Source organism: Salvia splendens, unplaced genomic scaffold (assembly GCF_004379255.2).
Source record: "Salvia splendens isolate huo1 unplaced genomic scaffold, SspV2 ctg573, whole genome shotgun sequence".
In the NCBI taxonomy this organism is placed as follows: Eukaryota; Viridiplantae; Streptophyta; class Magnoliopsida; order Lamiales; family Lamiaceae; genus Salvia; species Salvia splendens.
In genome coordinates this window covers 22,454-30,241 of record NW_024599233.1, presented here as the reverse complement: position 1 = coordinate 30,241, position 7,788 = coordinate 22,454, and the positions used below count along the sequence as shown (strand labels likewise).

Sequence of the window (7,788 nt, the reverse complement as noted above, 5' to 3'; positions counted from 1 at the left end):
TTCTGGAACAATGTGGTTAGGCACATTGTCGGAAGATGGATCGTGCATACAGGTTATTAGGAAGAAATAAATAGCTATAATTGTTATTGCTATTTAAACTTTGGAATACACATGTTGGAATCACATGTATATTGCAGGTTGACTTGGAAAAATTGGCAAGGAATCTTCCTCTTCACCTAATTGCAGTGATTATGGCTTGGGAAAGGGACAAATCCACATTCAAATATTTGCTGTATGGAATTCTTCTCTTGCATTCCATGTGTGATCTTGCCTCTCGGGTGCCCAAAATTGAACAGGTTATCAGAAGTCAAACTGTATTTATCTATCATCATATCAAGCACATGGCACTGGTCTAACGTTTTGTTAATTTTCAAAAGCCCTGTATTACACTTATAATTGTATTTTTGTGCTGATTGATGCAAGGTGACAAACATTAACTGATGGAAAGAAAATCTTTATTTGACTTGGTTGCTTTACTAGTGACTTGTATTCTCTTAGAGTGTTTTTTTCCACAGCATCATGCACAGTCTGTTTGTTTTGGCTTTCCTCTTTTTTGCTTTTGGTTGCTTCGCATTTTTAACTCCCAATATTATGAGATTTGCAGTCAGGAAACTATTGTAATAGATGGAAGTTTAAAAGTATTTTAGCAAGTTATTTCTAGTTATCCTGACCACCTTTCTGCTTGATTTCCTCTAGTTTTAGGTCATTGCAGTTGCTAATGTTTTTGCATAAACCACAACTTCTTAAGCTCATAAACTCATCAATCATTTCTATGATATGAGCTACTTAATGCTTTATAGGTATTTAGTTCCACCTCTCCAGTGCCCTTTTGGTCTTTACTCTTTAACCTTTAATAACTACTATGATTCACAGCACCTTATGTTCACATTGATCCTAGCTCTTTCTTAATTATCTTCCCTGTTTTTTGTACTTGGAAATTATTGTCATTCTCAACTTCTGGCAATGTACTTATTACGTGTGTTATGATGTGGTTTTATACGTATACATTCTCTGTATGCCCCTTTATTCATATATCATCATATGTTTTCTTTCAGATATTGCTTGATGATGTGAAGATATCAGAACAACTGATTGACCTGGTATTTTATCTGCTAGTTCTACTTGGTGCATACAGACAGGTCAATATTCATTTCCTTGCAATTTTTAGATCTTTCCTTTGTTGTTTGTAGATATGTACTTACTACTTCGTATCCAGGAATCTCACGCCATTCCCAGTGACATGGTTCTTCTTCATTCGCTCTGGTAGCTTGCAGTCTAAAATTGTTGACAGTCATTGTTTCTCCACAGTACCAAGAGGTTGCTCAAGCATTGACTGCATATTACAAGGTAGCAATTCAGCATTTGGTGAAAACTGAGAACATTAAATTACATGTTTAATGTTATAAATATTCCTACTTCATCTTCTTGATTGCTGTTATTTCAAAAGTGTTATCAAATTGTGTTGTGGCTGAGTAAGTGGAGTTGGTGGCAGGTGGACATATTCACAGAGGCCGCATATGCTGCTGTTTGTGTAGATGTCAAGTTTCTGCAGATCAAACTGTCTGCTCAACAGGACGATTCATCTGGAAGTGCTTCCCCTACTGCTGAAGAGACCTTGAATCACCTCTGCCAGCAGTGCAATTCTTCTCTTCAATTTGTACAGTCCCTGTGTCAGCAAAAGTTGTTCCGGGAATGTGTTGTTAAGAACAAGGTTTTTCTAGATTCTATCCTTTCATCTGATTAGAGTTTTCACTGCCTGAAAGCATGGCATTTCTTTATAACGTCAAATGTGGTGAATACATGCTTGCTACTCCAGGAAACTTTAGCTGGAATTTCTATTTTTTATACATCTCAATTCACTCACCTAGGACTTCTTTTATTTATTTCCAAGTGAGATAGTAAGAGATTCCATAATCAGCTTGATATGCTTATCTGACTGCGGCTTTATATGATGAATGTTGGTGTCCTGTATGTCCTAGGATTTGTTTGTTACATTTGAGCTTGGGTGAAAAAGTTGCTGTTAGCTACGAAGGAATGTACTCCCTTGTCTCCAAATAGTAAGCACATTTGGCTTGCATGGATTTTAAGAAAATGGTTGGTCGATGTGGTTTGAGTGGATAAAGGTTATTACTGAGGGTCCCATTAAGTAGAAAAAAATTTTGGTTTTTTGATAAATGTGGGTTCATGAACCAAAATGGAAAGCGATTACTTTTGGGGGACACAAACATAGTAGCTGTGCTATACTATTGGGGGACTGATGGAGTAATTGTTACTAGTATCAGTGGAACCAAATGATTTTACATTGTTGGGAAGTCAAATTATTTCTTGTTAACTTAGCTAGATTAGTACTGTGTATTAAGTAGTATTTACAAGTTCTATTAATAGCACTTAGAACTTTATCTCACTCGATTACTAAAATCTCACACTTCTGAATTCTTTCTTCATTCCTAATTACTTTCTCCTTTTCCTTTTCCCCTTTTGTTTCTTTATTATTTGTTTTCTTACCTGTGACCGGTTTATTAATTCAGGAGTTGTGCGGCAATGGTGGCGTTCTTATTCTGGTTCAGACCGTCATGAACTTAAAGTTATCGGGCTCGGAAAATATTTCCTCCTACATGGCTGCTATTTCCCGCCTAAAATCTAAAGCTTTATCTATTGTGAGTGCACTTTCCCATTAAGATAAGTGGATATATGTCTTTGAATATTACAATTGCTGGTAAAGTTAGCACACCTTAAAATTTTTATGTGCTTGTGCTTGTGCTTGGTATGGCTGTGTGAACAGGCCCTTATTTCTTTTAAGTAAATGTGATTTTTTTGCACTGCAGCTTTTGCACCTTTGTGAAGCTGAAAGTGTATCCTACCTTGATGAGGTGGCCAGCAACACAGCAACTCAGGATATGGCAAAGTCTGTTGGACTCGAGGTATTGGTTTCTAGAATCAAAGCATCATGCAGTTTCTGTCATAACTCTCAGAGAGATACATGTTTCATTGCATTCATAATAGAAAAAGATTTCCCAGACCCTTTAGATCTATTGCTACTACAATGAAAAACAGCTAGTTTTGTACTCTGAAAATGAAACTGAAAAAATCTTAAAATGTGCTGCAGAAATTTTGCACATCGAGAAAACCCAAATACAACATATTTCAAACTTTTTCTTTTTAACTGTCTATTGTAATCCTAGTTTGTAGTATTGCCCAGTCGCATATGAATCTATAACAAAGTTTATAGTAGTATTTACTGTAAAATAAGCATTGTAATATCTGCACTTTGGGAAGATTTTTCCTTCTATACATATGCAGTTGTCAATTTGTCATTTTGCCTTACTTGGTGGTATCATGGGCATTTTTTTGTATAGGTTCTTGCTTTGCTGAAAAAAATGTTTGGTATAGATTTAAGACAGTTTAATGCTCCCTCTGAGGCAAGCTACCCGAAGGGGCAACTGGAACTTAATGCAATGCGCTTGGCAGATGTCTTTTCAGATGATTCAAATTTTCGGTCATTCATCATGATAAACTTTGTAAGCTTTCCATCAGTTCAACTAATTTTAAAATCTTATAGAGCAATTCTTATAATTTATCAATTGTTATAATCTTTTCTCAAGGAAATTGCGTATTTTTCTTTTTTTTCCTGACCCTACAAATGTGTTGCTTTAGAGGGAAGCTTTAGCAGCAATCTTTCTACTCCCTCACGGGGAGTTTGTATCTGGCTGGTGCTCGTCTGACCTTCTAGTTTGTGAAGAGGATGCACAATTAGAGTATGTATTATCTACATCACCTCAATAATTCTTATTTCACCATATTAGTCAGTTACAACTATTGCATGGTCTGAAATACCCTAAGTTGTCAATGTATATCGACACATTCTATTTGAATTTACCCCTTGCAGTGTACCTCGTTCATCTTATGCTCATCAGAGAACGTCTTTGATTAAAGTGGTTGCAAACCTTCATTGTTTTGTTCCTGATGTATGCCAGGGTAAATAATTTAATAATTTCCGGTTTCAATCAGGGTATGCTGCTAGATATTATTTGACTAATAACATTTATTTCAACCCCAGATGAGAAGGATCTGTTTCTCAACAAGTTCATTCAGTTCATACAGAAGGACTATCAGAAACTGTCAGATGGATTCTTCTCTACTTCAGAAGCTGACAAAGTGTCCACAGTTAGCAAGAACTTATGTATGCCTGCTTCTAACTCTTCCCTTGGTTAATCAAGTAGTAGTACATGCCTATATAATACTCTATTGCATGTAGGTTCACTGTTAAGTCATGCAGAGTCTTTAGTTCCAGGATTTTTGAATGAAGATGATGTACAACTGCCGAGGTAATTTAAATATATGCCTTCCTTCCATGCTGAAATTGGGCATTAGTTATTTGTTCATGTCCTATCTTTCTTATTTTGCAATTTAGATAATGAAACATTCTAGCAGATGGTCACTTTGCTGCTTCTCATAGTTGCATTTTTTTGGTAGGTTATTTATAAGTCAGTTTGAGTCCCGGATCGTTCGTTCTGCATCGGAAAATTATTTAGTCCATGTAAAACCTCTCTGGCTTAACTATGGATATCATTCATCTTTTCCATAAAATGTTAAGTGCATCTATTTTTGGGGTCTTAATAGAAATGATCTTACTTAGCAGTATATATTTTTATCACTAACCATTTTTCATATCATTTTGGTCATTTGTTTTTTATTTTGCTTGTAAACTAGTTGTTTCCTGCAATAGTTTACCTAAAGCTGAATACTGAGGGATGTTGGTACAAAATGATCATATATACTTCTTATTTTCATTTTTGGACATTTACATAATTTCTAGCACATGGTCCAGCTAGATCAGGATTTCTAGTTCTCTTGCAACTATTGTAACTTCTTTCTGGAATTTTTTATTTTCTTGTTTGGTCTAGGATGAGAAACATGCAGTGGTGCGTTCTTCACCCTTGCACCGAGAAATGAGTTCAGGTCATGGTAATAATGTTGTCAACATGGGAGAGGGTACACTGGATTTTGGTTTCCAAGAAGTGGTTCAGTTTGATGCCAACAGGAGAGGAGAGCAATTTTTTGATAGGAAGAACTCTGGGATGATGGAGCAGGAAAAATCCAATGGGCCCTCTATAAATTCGCGAGAAAATGAGAAAGATGGTCCAGCTTTTGATAGTAGTGGGTCGGATTCCAGCCCTACTCGAGGAAAGACCCACATTGATCGCATGGATGTTGATCATATCAAGGGAAGTAGCTTTGATGAAACTGCTGAAGAAGAAAAGACTGATCCTCTACATTCTGAAGAGAAGCAGCAAAGGAAACGCAAGAGAACTATAATGAATGATAAACAGATAGCTCTTATTGAATCTGCACTTATAGATGACCCTGATATGCACTGTAATGCAACAGCTCTACGGTTGTGGGCTGATAAATTGAGTATCCATGTGAGTGAATAGTGTTTTATATTGTGATATACTCATCATATCATTTGTCTAAAAAAATATTTACAATGCATCTATGGGTTTTATTCTCTATTAAGTTCATTATTAATATATCTTTCTCAGGGAGCTGAGGTTACTACTTCAAGACTCAAATTGGTAGGCGCTCATACTCTGTTCTGTGAGTTTTTCATGTTTTATTAATATTATTTCTGGTTAAATGTTTGACATTCTTACCTGCCATAAATTGGGTTTGCATGTACACGTAAATTGTGTGCATAAGTTAATTTTCATTTAATAATTGGATGCTATAAATTACGATAATAATTATATAGTGTGTTAAATCTTCAGGCTTAATAACCGTAAAGCTAAGCTGGCACGTGCAGCCAAAGATATCCGTGTATCATATGATGGAGACACTGCTGCTGACAGACTAGGTGGCTCTGGGCATCTTGGCTCACCACGGAGCTCTATGGATGATGCCCGTGTCTCATTTTCTGCAAGTGGGAGCAATGGTGATGAGGTTACAGACGTTGCAGTGTTAGCTAATGCTGACGAAGACGTGGGCACATCACATGCTGCACCTAGGGATATTGCAACACCAAGCCCGTCCTTTGAACCAGGACAATATGTAATGCTTGTGGACGAGAGAAGGGAGGAGGTTGGGAAGGGTGCAGTGTTTCAAGTTGGTGGACATTGGTGTGGGAATGACTTGGACCAATCTGGCACGTGTGTTGTGGACATCAAGAACCTCTCTGTCGATATATTTTCCAATGTTCTACACCCGGTGGAGGGCACAGCAACACATTTTCTCAGGCTGAGAAAAGATTTGGTTTGATGCGAGTCTTGTGGGATATAAACAAACTCTTTCTCTACTTTGAGTCCGGGGAACACGTGATGCTTGTAGGAGACAAAGCAGAGGAGATTGGGATGGGCAAGGTTTTTCAAGTACGTGGGAAATGGTGCGGGGAGGATTTGGAGCAATCTGGTATGTGCGTAGTTGACATCACGGAACTATCAATTGAGGCATTTGCTGACCTTCCGCATCCAGTGGAAGCCACGGGTAACAAGTTTTATGAGGCTGGGAAAAGGCTTGGTGTGATGAGAGTTCTGTGGGATTCAGACAAACTCTTGCGGTTGCCACCTCGGTGATTCACACAGGCTCGAGCTCGGGCTCGATGTTAAGGTTCCCTTTGCTCGTCAAGTTGAGAATTTGCAGGCAAGCAAATGTAGAATCCGTATCTATTGTGAATTGCTGCTGCGGCTTGATGGTATAGCATGGAGAATAGTTTTGCTGTTGTTGTAATCCACAAGTAAATTCTACTATGATTTTTCTCCAGCTGCTGTTGACTTACGCTTAGTAAAAAGTCAATTTTGGTTTCTGAAGTTGTCGGCATTAGCAATCATTATCAGTTTCAACACAAGTCCACAATTTAAAATTTAAACGACATTTACATCAGTTAATTACAAAAGCTAGAAAACTATTTAGTTTGATAGCATGCAAGATTTCCACTCAATCTATCAGATTTCTCCTACACTCTAGATCTTTCTTATTTCTTTTCTTTTTCCTTTTCATATTTTCTTTCTTTTCCCCCAAGAAACATGTGGTTTGGTTGATAGAAAAAAATTAATATACAAAATTGAAGATGATAACAAAGAATATCAATTTCATACGTATTATAAAATGTTAAAAGCATAGGATGAAACCCAAGCTGCGTACATGTAGGTAGTACTTTAATAAAAGTGGAATAAAACTATTCTCTTCTAGCATGTAAAAGCACTTCAAGATACTCCCTCCGTCCGCTAATAAGAGTTACGTTTTTTCATTTTATTCCGTCCGTGAATAGAAGTCCCGATTCACTTTATCATAAATGGTAATAGGGTCCCACCTTCCACCAATGGCGGATCCAGGAATAAAAAATCGTGGGGTCGAACGAGATAATAAATATAATATTTAAATAAATTTTTTTAAATAAAAATACATTATAAATTAAATATGTTTTTTTAATAAAAATATATTATAAATGAAATATATTTATCTTAGGTTAAACGCAATATTTGGCTCTTATGAACAATTCAGAATATTTACATCAATAAACTTTCGTAATTTGAGATAACAATTAATTTCTTTTTCATCATTTCAATCTTGTTTGAATTATTATCAACTATCTCACGGTCTTCTAGACGCAATTCTTGTTCAACATTACCTAGAACAACTAACAATAATTTGACGTCTTTTCAAGAAAGTTTATCCATCAATCTAAATGGAAAGGTAATTCAAATCAAATAATAAAAAAATAAAAATAATGATCATATTAATTAAAATCAGGGAAAAAATATTACCAAATATAATTTGATATATTGTTTATGT

The 7,788-nt window shown here is 36.1% G+C and overlaps 1 pseudogene; it reads left to right on the top strand.

The window, feature by feature from the left end:
* Positions 1-10: 10 nt before the first annotated feature.
* Positions 11-6,934, top strand: LOC121790660 (annotated as a pseudogene).
* The last annotated feature ends 854 nt before the right edge of the window (positions 6,935-7,788 follow it).